The 15,000-nt window shown below is 40.2% G+C and overlaps 1 protein-coding gene across 1 annotated transcript in view; it reads left to right on the top strand.

Annotated features, from left to right (window-relative positions):
* LOC137618319 (dynein axonemal heavy chain 5-like) overlaps nucleotides 1-15,000 on the top strand; it is a 328,916-nt gene that overhangs the window by 113,741 nt on the left and 200,175 nt on the right. The gene's annotated exons all lie outside the window — the stretch shown is intronic.

Here is a 15,000-nt window from a genome sequence, read left to right as displayed (position 1 = left end):
TGTATTATTTCAGTATCCCAAACATTTGTATTATTTTCATGGCATTATTTCTTTTCCTAGGCAAAGGTTTATTCAGATATAATAGTTCAATTCAAGTTCTTATATAATTTTCAGATCATAAGATTTTTGTCACAATCTAATTTTGTTCAGGTTTAATTTTTCCCAGTGAATTATTTTATTATTGTGCAAACTCTCAAAATGTTGTAGTATTTTGTAGAGAGTGTGTTATTCCAATCATCATTATTTGGAACCAGATTCCGCTCGATTCCTGTTAAGAACCACTGTGAGTTAAATAAGTTTTAATAATACCTAAGAATAATTACCCAGTTTGGTTTTGAGTGTGTTTAAGAGTCCTTTAGGTATTCAGTGTTTTATATATTGCTATCTGGGAGTTATTTAACGGCCTCAGAATTTGCGTATTATTTTTTAAAGTGTAACAGTTTTAATGTAAAAGCAAATAAAGTGAGTTTGGAATTCTAGAGGTTGATTAACTTGCCAGTCTTAGTATATATGATATTATATGTTTGGTTCCCTCTCATGAGCCATAGAATAGTATATTTTTTAATGCTCAGACTTCGGGAGTCATATCATACAACTATATATTATATATATATATGTATATATATATATATATATATATATATATATATGTATATATACATATATATATATATATATATATATATATATATATATATATATATATATATATATATATATATATATTATAATGTCTGGATCCTGGGTATGAGCACCAAAAATATATCATACAAATATGACTCCCGAAGTCTGGGCATTAGAAAAGTATACTATACCATGACTCGTGACTGGGAACCAAACATATAATGTTATATATACTACCTCTGGCAAGTTAGTTAACCTCTAGGATTCTAATTTACTTTGTTTGCTTTTACATTAAAATTGTTACACTTTAAAGCATTAACACCTAATTCCGAGACCGTTAAAAAACTCCCAAACAGCAATATATAAAACACTCAATATCCAAAGTTCTCTTAAGCACACTCAATACTAAACTGGATAATTACCTTCACTGTGGTTCTTAACAGGAATCGAGTGGAGACTGGTCTTAAATAGTGATGATTGGAATAATACACTTGTTACAAAAATAAATATATTCTATATAACTCACAACACTTGAAAAGAATTTACATAAAAATAAGTGACTGGAAAAATTAATTCTGAATAAAACTTAGAGTAAGACAAAAATGTTACAATCTGAAATTTATAATAACTTGACTTGAAGTATTATATCTCAATACCCTTTCAACCTTAAAAAAAAAAATATTGCAATGAAAGTAATACAAATGCTTGAAATAATTCTGAAATAATACAATATTCAAGTTTGACTAAATGAACAATAGCTAACCATATCACTTTACAAACTTATCCTGCATACTGGGCCGCTTACAAAAATCATTATACAAAGTCAACACTCCACCTAATACAATGAATTCAGTGTTCACCTTTTAGTCTCGCGTGACACACAATTTGCTTTGGGGCACAGATTCACTGAGAGAGGATACACTAGAACGCACTGAACACTTCTGATTATGCACTGAGTTTTGTGTGGGAGAGAGAGGGGGGGGGGGAAAGCTGCGGTTCTAACTTGACCTCTATGTCTGCCTGTCTCTGACTTTGACCCAACCATGGGTCCTAATATAACAAATTTTGCGAATTCCAGAAGCTTCGAACTTGTTTGCGAAGCGGGGGGGGGGGGGTTTGTTGTGCTTTGCGTCAAAGTTTCCAAATAGATAAAAATGTCAAGAGGCGAAATCAACGGTTTTAGACAACTTTCAGACACGTTACAATGCAGCCACAAGACTACTTCCCCTGTTAGCTCTGCCCGCCCATTGTCCCCAAAATATAAAAAAGATAACATCATCTCACCAGCAATTCTGGAATTTTTTAAAACACGTGTCACTGAACATTCTCTCTCTAGCATGATGCAATACATCATGAAATATAAAAGAACATTACCTAGGCCCTTTCTCCTATCTCATATGAATCCTACAAAACTTTCAAATAGACTACGTAAGACCTCTTAGCAAACGTGCGTGAAATAAAAAGTTACTTCTTTAAAAATAATATGTAAATTACATAATTCGACTCGAATAAGGACTATGATGAAATTCACGACGAAAGTCTTACGTAATTTACATAAAATACTTATATCTACATGAGAGGGGCTCATTTTATGGGCTGGGTATCATTTCTTCAATGCACAAATGAAAACAATACAAATAGATATAAAACTGATTTTGAGCAAAGCGAAAAATCTATTTTTGGGTGAACTACCCATGTCGTCCTGATGGAAGGTTCCTTTAGGTAGCCTTTCTAAGGGATCTTTGCTGCAGTGATACTCCCAGAGAAATAAACCGAAGGTATCCAGAATTCTAAATCCTAGGGCAATTTATCCATAATATAACTTTGAGGATGTTGCATAATATCAGTGGATGTATTTTCACTCCGAATAGATTTAACTCTTTGAGGGGGAAGAATAGCAAACAAAAGGGGAGCCATTATCTAGGTACCCGGTGGACCCCCTCCACGTACTACTACGGCTCATCATTCCGAACTTGCATTTAAGCGGGAATAGCCGCAGATAGAGTTTTTTGGGCTGGGCCATGTCCCCCTGATGGAAGCATACCAGAGAATTAACTGGAAAGTACTATATCTGTGTCTTTGTATAAGTGTCTTCTACCTTGGGTGTGGTCCTTATCTGGTCTCTTAGACCTGTGGATGACATTACCGTTATCTGTCATTTCCACTTAGCATGGAACTGGCTTAGGGCTTTCTGCCCCCTGCAGGGAAATTGTCGACATCGACAATAAGGATTCAAGGCTTGAATTTTCCGTAGGGACGGAAGGTAATACTTAGAGATTATCCTTCTCATACCTTTGAAATCTGTACTCTGATTTTAAGTTTGGCCCTTCTAGGGTTTAATTAAATCTCTAGTACGCTTTATTCGTCTGTAACTGAGATAGCAGCAATAAGACGCAAATACGTTTAGTATTTCTACCTTGCAACTAGATTATCAAATGTATTTACAATAGGGTATGAATCTGATCCGGCATTGAAAATATATCAGGATCCATATTTTCTCTTGTCGAAAAAATTTGTAATTTCATCGAAATGATGCCACTCAATGGAGATGTGAAACCACATCTGACTGATTTGTACAGAATTTGGGAATACATGATCACCGTGACGCAACGTTCACTCGGCACTGGTGATATTGGTCAGATATGCACCTATATGGAACAGTGTGTTAATCATCGTTGTGATTTGCACTCGAGGGTAAATATACCCCTGCACCCGATGCACTGGAGAGTCTCAAAGCAGTTTACTGTTCATCCCAGCGCTAGACGACGGGTTTTATAACACTACCCGCCGCCACCACAACATGTTTTATTGCATGTACTTGATTCGTATGGTGTCTGTAAAAGATTCTGGATGATCTCCACCCAGTGTATAAGCAGAGTCTTCCAAAGCCCCTGTGTTGGAAGAAGTTCAACGAAGAAGCAACTTTCCTTGGATCGTGACTTGCGGGTGAGCTGTCAGTATCTGCTCTGCGAATAAGTAGGTGAGCTTTGCTCTCAGTTGTCTTAGGGATAGATTTTGGTCCTGAGGTTTCGCCTCGGAAGAGCTGTCCTTCCTTGAAGTCTGAAGTTCTACGAAGATAGACCTTAAGACACTCTACTGGGCATAGAGAGACATCTTCCTTCAGTGGGAAGATTCTCCAAGGACCCCACCCCTTGGTTGGTAGCTCGTTCTTGGCAAGAAAGGCAGGATCAGGAAAAGGGTTCAGTTCTCCTGTCTAAGAACTGAATATGGCCTACATTCCTGATAAGGCCACTATTTCACTAACTCTAGCCCCTGAGGCTATTGCGAACAGAAAAAATGACTTTCTGTGTTAGATCCTTTGGAGTACAATCCTCATTGTTTAGGTTCAAAGCATAGTGCAAGACTTTGACCAATGACCATGTGATGGGCTTTGGAGGGGTTACTGGCTTAAGTCTAGCACATGCTTTTGGTACCTTATTGAAGATTTCGCTTGTGAGGTCCACCTCAAAGGCGTATAGAAGAGGTCTAGTCAGGGCCGACTTACACGCAGTTATCGTAGTGGAAGCCAGGCCTTGTTCAAGTAGGTAGATGAAGAAAGAGAGAGAGAAATCTGTTGAAATTTATGTTGGTCTCCTTGTTTTCACAAAGGCTACCCATTTCTTCCAAGATGATTCATATTGTCTGCTGGTTGAACTTGACTTGTACTCTTTAATTAAGTCGACCTTGTACATCGAGATCCCAAACTTTTTGTTCGCTGCTAGGGCGAGAAAATCATGAGATGTAGGTTGTTGGCTCTCGAGGATGAAGAGTAAACAGTCGACTTCTGAACCAGTTGGGATAAAACTGGGTTCGGCAGAGGAAACAGCTTCAGTTTCAATTCCAGAACTAGAGGGAACCAATTGCTTTTGGGCCATTTTGGGGCCACTACTACAGCTGTTCCTCTGAAGGATTTCAGCTTGTCGACGACTTTTAGCAGGAGATTGGTTGGTGGAAACAGGTAAATCCAATTCTATCTGTTCCAATCGAGAGACATGGCGTCTATCGCTTCTGCTTGAGGGTCTATGTAAGGGGCTACGTAACGAGGTAGTTTCTTGTTGTCGCTCATCGCGAAGAGGTCGATCTGCAGTTCCGGGACTTTTTCCAAGATGAAGGAGAATGAGTCTGCATCTAGGGACCATTCTGTCTCTATCGGCTTTCACCTGGATAGAGTGCCCACCGTCACATTGCAGAACCTTTGAAGGTGAACTGCTGATAAGTGCCATCTTCTCTTCCTTGTCAGGTGGAAGATGGCTAACATCACATGATTGATGTAAGGTGATCTCGAACCTTGTCGATTTAAACATTTTACTATCACTTCGTTGTCCAGGACCAATCTTATGTGGATTGCTTTGTGAGGGGATAGTTTCTTCAATGTAAGGAAGACTGCCAGGGCCTCCAAAATGTTGATATTGAAGGTTTTGAACTGGTGCGACCGATTCCCTTGCACTTTTCTCTCGTGAGAAAGGCCTCCCCATCCTTCCAGGGAGGTGTCCGTGTGTATCACCACTGATGGTTGTGGTAGTTGTAGGGGAATTGTCCGCGCTAGGCGCTTGGATGTCGACCACGGCCTTAGTAGCATGCGCAATCGGGTCGGGGTCAACCTTAGTTAATCTCTTCGAGCGTTTGATGCGTATCTTCTCCAGACTCCCGATGCATCCTTTAGTTGTGCTTTTAGCACTGGGTTTGTCACTGCTGCAAACTGGAGAGAGCTCAACACTCTTTCCTGTTGGCATCTTTAAATCCTCTTGTATCGAATTAGTCTCTTGACAGCTCCCGCTATCTCTCTACTCTTCTTGAATGGAACGGAGAGATGGTGTGACTTTAAGTTCCATTGGATTCCTAACCATTGGAACTTTTGAGCTGGAGAAAGACGAGACTTCTTGCGATTGATTTTGAAGCCAAGGTGCTCCAGGAACTGTGTCACCTTTTCGGCCGCTTGCAGACAAGTCGTCTTGGAGGCTGCCCACACCAGCCAATCGTCTAGATATGCTACTACTTGAACTCCTTCGGAGCGTAGCTGCTGGACGATTGTGCCTGCTAGCTTCGTGAATACCGTTGCGGCTATGTTTAGCCCAAAGGGCATCGCTCTGAAGACAAATTTTGTCTCCTGTAGCTTGAATCCTAGGTAGGAGGAGAGGGGGCGACTGACTGGAAGGTGCCAGTAAGCATCTGTCAGGTCTATTGAGACTGTGTAGAAGGATCCTTATGTGTTGCCTGGTAAGCATTCGGAACTTGCTGTTCTCGATGAACTTGTTGAGTGGAGACAAGTCTAGGATGACTCTGAGTTTGTCTGAGTCTTTCTTGGGAACACAAAACAGCCTTCCCTGGAATTTGATGGACTTCACTTTCTTTATTACCTTCTTCTTCAAGAGTTCTGAGGTATATTCTTCCAACAAGGGGGTGGAGTGTTGGAAAAATTTCGGAAAAGGGGGTGGAACTTTGTTCCATCTCCACCCGAGTCCATTTGTGATTAGGCTGTGGGCCCAGGGATCGAAGGTTCAACGATCCCGAAAGTAAAACAGTCTGTCTCCTACCTGGAGCCCCTCATTGCTTAGGGATTCCTGAGGACTTATATTCGTGACCGCGACCTCCTCTGCCCCTTGGGTGGTTTCTGGAGAACCTCTTTTTGGGCCTCTACCTTTGTAGGGCCGAAAGGTGGTAAAGTGTTTCTCGGAGCCTGGGTTAAAAACAGGTGAATGGGCTACCAGCTGTTAAGGGACCATCTGGAAGGTGGTTTGCGGCTGGGCTACCATTTGAGGCACTGTGGCCATGGTCACGGCCGGAAGTTGTACAGGTCTACGTGGTCTTCTTGCCTTTTTGTTCTTAGGCTGGGGACCTCCATCTGATGAAGATTTCCTCTTTGAAGACATACCAAACTTCTGGAGAAGGTTCCTATTCTCCGTGGTGGCTTTGGCAATGACTTCTTGGACCACTTCCTGTGAAAAAAGGTCATTGCCCCAGATACATGATGAAATCAGTTTTCTGGGTTCGTGTTTCACCGTTGCTGCAGTGAACACATGCTCTCTACAGGTCCTTCTTGACATGACAAAAGCATACAAGTCCTTCACAAGGGTACCCATGTGAGACTTGGCTAAGATCATATACATGTCTGGGGCGTTAATTAGGCCTGCACACATTTCCAAGCAGTTCTGATGAGACAGGGAGGCAGCAAGTCTTTCTTCCGTCTCCTGTTCCCTTCTCAAAAGATGATCTGGCAACTTTGGAAGGTTCTCATTAAACTGCTGGCCTGCTATCTCCGGATCCAACTTCGAGACGAAGGTTAGATGTACCTCTTTCCAATTCTCCTCGCAGGTGGGCATAGCTAGAGATAATTGTTTGCATTCCTCTAGAATTGGGCAGGGTTTGCCCTCTTCGACTGCTTTCATGACACAGTCAAGGGCTTTCACCGAAAAGGGTAAGACTCTGGAGGAAGGAGCAATGATGGTTGGGTGCTTCTTGCCCAATGCTGAGACTTTGGAGTTGTTATATCCAGCTCCTCTCAGGGTCTTGGTAAGGATGCCTTGTTCCTTGTCATGTTCGAAGACAATGACTTCCTTCGGTACCGTCTTCTCGCGGGATGCAGGTTCATCTCACAGTCTCACGTAGCAATCTGGGTATGCTGAAAAGCTGGGCCAGAATTGAAGATATTCAAGGGGTTTAGCCCCCAATTTCTCGGAGATGTAAAGCTTCCCATTCATCATGGGCATGGGCTCCATATACCTCCAGGGGTTGGTTTCGGAGCAGTGAGGGAGGTCAGATACTTTAAGGGGCTTAGCAGAGCCCCTGGAAGCGCCAGGGCGTTTCTCTTCTTGTACCTCTCTCTTCGTCTCTTTGAAATCTTGGTTCATCTCTTCTTGTTCCTTCCGGAACATTGCCATCATCTGCTGGATCGACGCTAGGAGCGCCTCGCTCCTGTCGACCTGTGTAGTCAGTTGGGGAGTTGGGGCTGAAGAGATTGACGGCATAGGTTGATATGCCGTCATGGTGAACCGGGGGTCCTCAGTCACCGTCAAAATGGATCCTTCTTCTTCTGTTGGTGGTTGAACCACGTCTTCTTCAGGGCCTTCTTGCAGTAGGTCCTGTTCGGTGTCGGTAGACACCTCCGACATCCGTTCTTGGTGGATGTCCATGCCTTCAAGTGCCTTGTTAATGTCTGCGTCGATCTTCAGTTGAATGAAGGGAGACTGGACCTGTTCCTGGGGCACTACCGCACTGGATTGAGCCTTAGGGAACAGATGGTACCTAAGAGATTTGTTAGGTAGGTAAGGTCCCGGAGAGTTCTTTTGGAACCCTCTCCCCCACCAACGAAGGGGTTCCCTTGCTGTATCCCTAGCCTCTGTGGTGACAGGAATATCTTCTCCAAAGCCGTTGGTCAGCAAGGTCGAGCAGTTGGAGCAACCCTTCGTGTCCCAGTACCTCAGGGATCCAGATACGATGCAGCAGGGGCATGAGACCTGCACATCGTATGCCCACAAAAGTCCTTACTCTTGTGGTTGCAGAACACAACTGCACACGTCACCATTGGCTCCTCCTGTTAAGAAAAAAGGGTGAAATGAGTATACAGTTGTTTATATCATTGATATAAATGCATACTTTTAATAGTATTACTTACTATTATATTTAATAGCTTAGGATAGTAAGCTAGAAAGGAAATAGGAAAAACATATCTGTGTTTCCTCTCCCAGGCAATCACTGAGACCTCCGTCAATATTAATATTTAAATTCCTTATAAGGGAAAATACAGGGTGGAACGACTCCCGTACGTAGAGCCGGAGTTAGTGAATATTTTTACTAACTTCTCCACCTGTAGAATATTAATACTGAACGGTGTTTCATAAGTGTCCCGATAATCAAAGGATTCATCAGGGTGTTGAGGGAATACTTCAACCTCAACATGTTATGTGGTCCCAACAATAGACTGTGATAGGATACACAGAGTATGTTAGAAATAGTTGTACTACTGTATTGCTGCATACTGTAGTTTTACCAACTACTGTATTGTTGTATACTGTAGTTTTACCAACTACTGTATTGTTGTATACTGTAGTTTTACCAACTACTGTATTGTTGTATACTGTAGTTTTACCGGTATACTACCGGGGTTAGGCTAGTACCTAGCGGCACTAATTGATAGAGAGAGAGAAAGAATGGAAAGGAGGATCTCCTATTATTATGGGTTAGCACAATAATTGGGAGTGTAGGATGGCTACTGCCGCCTACTGTCTCCTTGCCAGAATGAGAGTTCTAATGGAAGGGGAGGAATGCATCAGATTCTAGCTTTCATTCATCCACAACTTTTGCCTCCGGCTGTACTGCCTATTGCAGGGTTTGTGGATGGCAAGCCAAGAGAGGGGTGAAGAATTCTCAACAGTATATTGGGTTTCCCACCGGCAGCCGTTAGGACCGGCTCAGTCTCCCCCTCCCCGCAGGGCATTCACCTCCGGTGAAGGAAGGGCATAAGGAGGAAGTGGCTGAGGCGGCATCCTAACCGCCACTGGTAGGGTCCCGGCCGGCAACGTAGTCAACCCGGCAAGCCGGGATGACTGTCAGAATACCGGCGAAAGAATGTTGTGACGGTTAGGCCAACACTAAAGGACAGAGGGGGGAGGGAAAAGGGTCTTATAGTTCACAGGGGAGCAAGGCGGCGGCAGGTATGCCGCCTATTTTCGCCTGTAAACTAAGGAAGCATGGCTTCCTGTGCCGACGACGTCGTGGGCGGCAGACGAACAAAGATTCCCCTGTCGGCGACATTATCGGCTGTAAGACGTGTCTTATAGTTTACAGGGGAGAAAGGCGGCGGCAGGTATACCGCCTATTTTCGGATGTAAACTAAGGAAGTATGGTTTCCTGTGCCGACACCGTCGTGGGCGGCAGAGGAACAAAGATTCCCTTGTCGGTGACATTATCGGCTGCAAGTCTATACACCCTGAGCTACTGTCTTACTTCAAAGCGGGGATACTCGGCGGCAAAGAAGGTAGATGGTATATGACTATCTAAGTCAAGCCGGAGATTACTAGTCGCAGCGATGACGAGACACAGAGGTTGCCCCTTGTAATGTCGGCGCTCAGGGAGGGAGAAAGGGGTTAGCCTTTTTTTCTCTAAAAGAGAAAAGTATCGAACCACATCCACAAATTCTAGGGGATATATATCCCCATCCGAATCAATAGGGAACTATACGATGAGGTTAAACAATGGGAATTACTTTACTAATGTATACATAACAAGTTAGGCTAACCTAACTCCGGTGGGGACCACAGCCAAGATTGGTACCACAGGGGTCCCCGGCATATACGAAAAGTAAAGTTACATATCGGAAGAGGAATAATTAAATAGTATGCAATATCTTCACTAGTATAATTTGCCTAACTAGCAAGAAAAAAAAATTATAGCTAAATATCGGGAATGTCGCATTACTGACTAAATAAAATGTATTTATCACGAGCGACAGCGGTTACAAAGTGGCCGCCTCTGGTGTCAGCTACGCTAACCAAACACACTTGAATTATACGAATTTAACTGTGAGAAGGGAGCCTTGAAATTATACACAGGAAAGATTAGATACTCAACTTTCCAGAGGATGAAGATGCTGAAAATTGCATGATAATATTCTGAAATCCATAACAAAAACCGGGAATAGTGTGGGGGCGCACTTAGCTTAAATGCTACAGATTAAAGTAATGATGAGCCGTAGTAGTATGGGGAGGGGTCCACCGGGTACCTAGATAACGGCTCCCCTTTCGTTCGCCACTCTTCCCCCTCAAAGAGTTAAATCTATTCGGGGTGAAGATTGCTGTGTCGTATCTAAAAAATACGTCCCCCGATATTATGCGACTTCCTTAAAGTTATATTACGGATGAATCGTGCCAGGAGTTAGAATTCTGGAATCCTTCAATTTATTTTTCTGGGAGTTTGCTGTAGCAAATATCCCTTAGAAAGGCTACCTATAGGAACATTCCATCAGGACGTCATGGCCGAGCCCAAAAATAACATTATCAATAATCTACGATATTTAATCTACAGTAGACCAGCTTCGTAAGATAGCTCCCCCCAAAAAAGATTATTTACATCGGGTCTGAATCCATCTATCCAGACCGAGATAAAAAATTGCAACCACGTTATCTTTACATGTTCGTTATATTTACCTGATATATTCGTTACATAAATACAATACGGTTGGAAACATAATGACCACCTAGTTAACCTTTGATTATTACTTTTTGATCTTATTCACAAAAGTTAAAGGATTACGATCTGAATACAATGTAATTTCTTCACTTTGTGGTCGACTTACATAAATTAAGAACCTGTTCATTGCTATGATCAGCGCCAGCAGTGCCGTTTCAACTGTCGAGTAGGCTTGATGCTACTTCGAGGACATAACACACATAGGGTGAAGAATTCCTTTCTTATCTTCTTGCAATAAGACAGCTCCAATCCCGTTATCCGACGCATCCACTTGGATAAGGCATTTCTCGTTTAAAGCCGGTGCTTAAAGTCTCTGTTTCGAAGTTGATATGGTCTTCCTCAAATTTTTCCTTTTCCCTGATATCTCGATAACGTAGGTCCGTCCACTGCTTTCCTCCAATGTCCACAATGGTTCTTGTATCTCATTAAAGATAGGGAATTTTCTTTCCGATACGTAGACCAACTCCTGCCATCCTACCGTAACCTGTCTATTCGTACGTTTCATGCCAAACCTTTTCTTCGCTCGTCCTTGCTATGTCCTGTCTCGTGCCGTATCATAATCACCTGCCGATATATCCCCCATTCAGCATTTCCATAGATATCGGTGGGTCTATGTTTCCTCATAAGCAACCCCTCCTTAAGATAATAACAGGGCGGAGACTGCTGTGCCTCCGTCACGTCCACCACACGGTACAATAATTCAGTTAACGTTGCATCCTTCAGTTGCAATCTTATCAGCCTTTCCTACTCATTTGTCCTACTTCTAACGTCAAATATTCTATTTCTTCCAAGTCCATTTCTTCTTTGTCCACTTGTCTGCTTGTCTGTCACTCATTTTGGCTCGGGCTAACTTCTCTTCGTGCGTACCATCAAAAGCACCCAAAATATATCATACGATTATGACTCCCGAAGTCTGGGCATTAAAAAAAAATATACTATACTATGACTCGTGACTGGGAACCAAATATGTAATATTATATATACTACCTCTGGCAAGTTAATTTACCTCTTGGATTCCGAATTACCTTGTTTGCCTTTACATTAAAACTGTTACACTTTAAAGCATTAATACCCGAATTCCGAGACCATTAAATAACTCCCAGACAGCAATATATAAAACACTGAATATCCAAAGGTCCCTTAAGCACACTCAAAACTAAACTGGGTAATTACCTCTAAGTATAATTAGCACTTATTTAACTCTCACTGTGGTTCTTAACAGGAATCGAGTGGAGACTGGTCTTAAATAGTGATGATTGGAATAATACACTTGTTACAAAAATAAATATATTCTATATAACTTACAACACTTGAAAAGAATTTACATAAAAATAAGTGACTGGAAAAATAAATTCTGAATAAAACTTAGAATAAGACAAAAATGTTACGATCTGAAATCTATAACTTGACTTGAAGTATTATATCTGAATACACCTTAAACCTTAGAAAAAAGATATTTTAATGAAAATAATACAATTGCTTGAAATAATTCTGAAATGATACAATATTCAAGTTTGACTAAATGAACAATGGCTAACCAGATCACTTTACAAACATATCCTGCATACAGGGCTGCTTACAAAAAGCATTATACAATGTCAACACTCACCCTAATACAATGAATTCAATAATCACCTTTTAGTCTCGCATGACACACAATTTGCTTTGGGGCACAGATTCACTGAGGAGAGGACACACTAGGACGCACTGAACACTTCTGATAATGCTCTGGGTTCCGTGTGTGAAAGAGAGAGAGGGGGGAAAGCTGCATTTCTATTTTGATCTCTATGTCTGTCTGTCTCTGACTCAGACCCAACCATGGCTTCTAATATAAAAAAAAAATTTGCGAATTCCAGAAGCTTCGAACTTGTTTGCGAAGGTTGGGGGTGTGAGTTGTTGTTGTGCTTCGCGTCAAAGTTTCCAACTAGATAAAAATGTCAAGAAGCGAAATCAACGGTTTTATGCAACTCTCAGATACACCACAACGCACCCGCGAGACGACTTCCCCTTTTAGCTCTGCCAACCCATTGTCCCCGAAATAAAAAAAAGATAACATCTTCTCACCGGAAATACTGGAACTTTTTAAAACACGTGTCACCAAACATTCTCTCTCTAGTATGCCACAATACATCATAAAATATAAAAGAATATTACATAGGCCCTTGCTCCTATCTCACATGAATCCTGCTAAACTTTCAAATAGACTACGTAAGACTTCTTAGCAAACATACATGAGATAAAAAGTTAATTCTTTAAAAATAATACATACATTACATATTTTAACTTAAATAAAGAATATAATGAAATTCACAACAAAAGTCTTACATGAATTACATAAAATACTTATATCTACATGAAAAGGGCTCATTTTACGGGCTGGGTATCATCTCTTCAATGCACAAATGAAAACATTACAAATAAATATAGATAACATTATCAATAATCTACGATATTTACTCTACAATAGACCAGCTTCGTAAGAATATATATATATATATATATACATATATATATATATATATATATATATATATATATATATATATATATATATATACGTATATATATACATATATATATATATATATATATATGCATAAATTATATATTACATATGCATGTTTATCAGTGTATGCATTAAAGCATCTGTGAATAAACAGGAAACTAGAAATTTATTGAGAAAAGGAAAATCTACTTTCTTGTGTTAAGACTATAATTAAGAGACCGAGACTAACAAAGACGAGGGGAGAGAAAACAAGATAGAAGCTTAAAGGGCTATCCGAAATGCCAATATATGGGGTATAGGAAGAGAGACACAAAATCATGAAAATATTCACAGAGCTTTGTATGGCAATGGAGAATGCATTTACGAAATATTTTGTCAAAATTCCTCTTACATTCATAGTAAAAGTAACTCAATAAACCAGAAACTTTATTCTCTACAAGAAAATGCAGTATTTCTTCTTTTATCCAAAATTTTATAATTATTACACTTTAATGTAAAAGAAATTGTTAACAACGGCATCTGTATAGCTTCCACGAGTCGCAGACGATGTTTCAGAATCATTCAGCCTTCGCCCTTCAGGCCTACCACAAACCGTAGAGAGTACATGCCTGAGTTCGACCTCTGACATACTCATTATTACGTTTGTTTTTCTCGTTTTCGGTTAGAATTTTATCATTTCAAAGAGGAAAAGACACTTTCTTGTTAACATCAGGAAGAAGAAAATTCGCTCTATTAAGAGTTCAGAAGAGAGTAATATCGGTACTGTAGAGAGAGAGAAAGAGTGTTAGTTGGGTGGATGGAGAAGCGCCGGCCTTGCCTAACACAGCAAAAGAAGCAAGATATTGAGCAAAAGGATCTTCGTTTATGAATAAATTATGATAAACAACTTTGTTTTCGTTTGTCAGTATCCAAAAAGGAACATAAAATTCATAGTAGTCATGATTTATTAATGTTGTCTTCATAAAAATACAAAGAAAAACTTTGAACGCCCACTGACATTCACTCATTATTACGTGTGTTTTTCTCGTTTTCGGCAAGAAATTTATCATTTCAAAGAGAAACAGACAATTTCAACATCTTGCTAGCATAAGGAAGAAGAAAATTCGCTCTATTAAGAGTTCAGAAGAAGGTAATATCGGTAGTGCAGAGAGAGAGAGAGAGAGAGAGAGAGAGAGAGAGAGAGAGAGAGAGAGAGAGAGAGAGAGAGAGTGTTGTGGATTGAGGAGTGGCCGCCTTGCCTCACAGGAGCCAAAAAAAAGCAAGATATTGAGCAAAAGGATCTTCATTTATGATTAAATTATGATAAATAACTTTGTTTTCTTTTATTAATACCAAAAAAAAAAGAATATATAATTCATAATAATCATGATTTATTAATAGTGTCTATGTAAAAATACAAAGAAAAACTTTGAATGCTCGTATCTCAAAACGATACTTATTGACCTTCAGATTCAATAATTTCCTTAGTTTTAAAGATATAGCATTAAAATTTGGTATATAACCCAGAAATACATTATAAAACAATGAAAAGAAGCCCCTTTTGAGTGTTTTTGTTTCATATTTTTTTCTTATTTTTTTTCCTTGATTTTTAGGATTTATTTTTGTACCATGATGAAAAAATTCATATATGGCAAAAAAAAATTACTTTTTTGAAAAAAAAAAAAAAATCTTCATATTATTGGAGG

This window comes from Palaemon carinicauda, chromosome 2, assembly GCF_036898095.1.
Source record: "Palaemon carinicauda isolate YSFRI2023 chromosome 2, ASM3689809v2, whole genome shotgun sequence".
NCBI lineage: Eukaryota > Metazoa > Arthropoda > Malacostraca > Decapoda > Palaemonidae > Palaemon > Palaemon carinicauda.
Note: the sequence above shows the minus strand (reverse complement) of the source record. Positions and strands in the feature narration are given on the sequence as shown.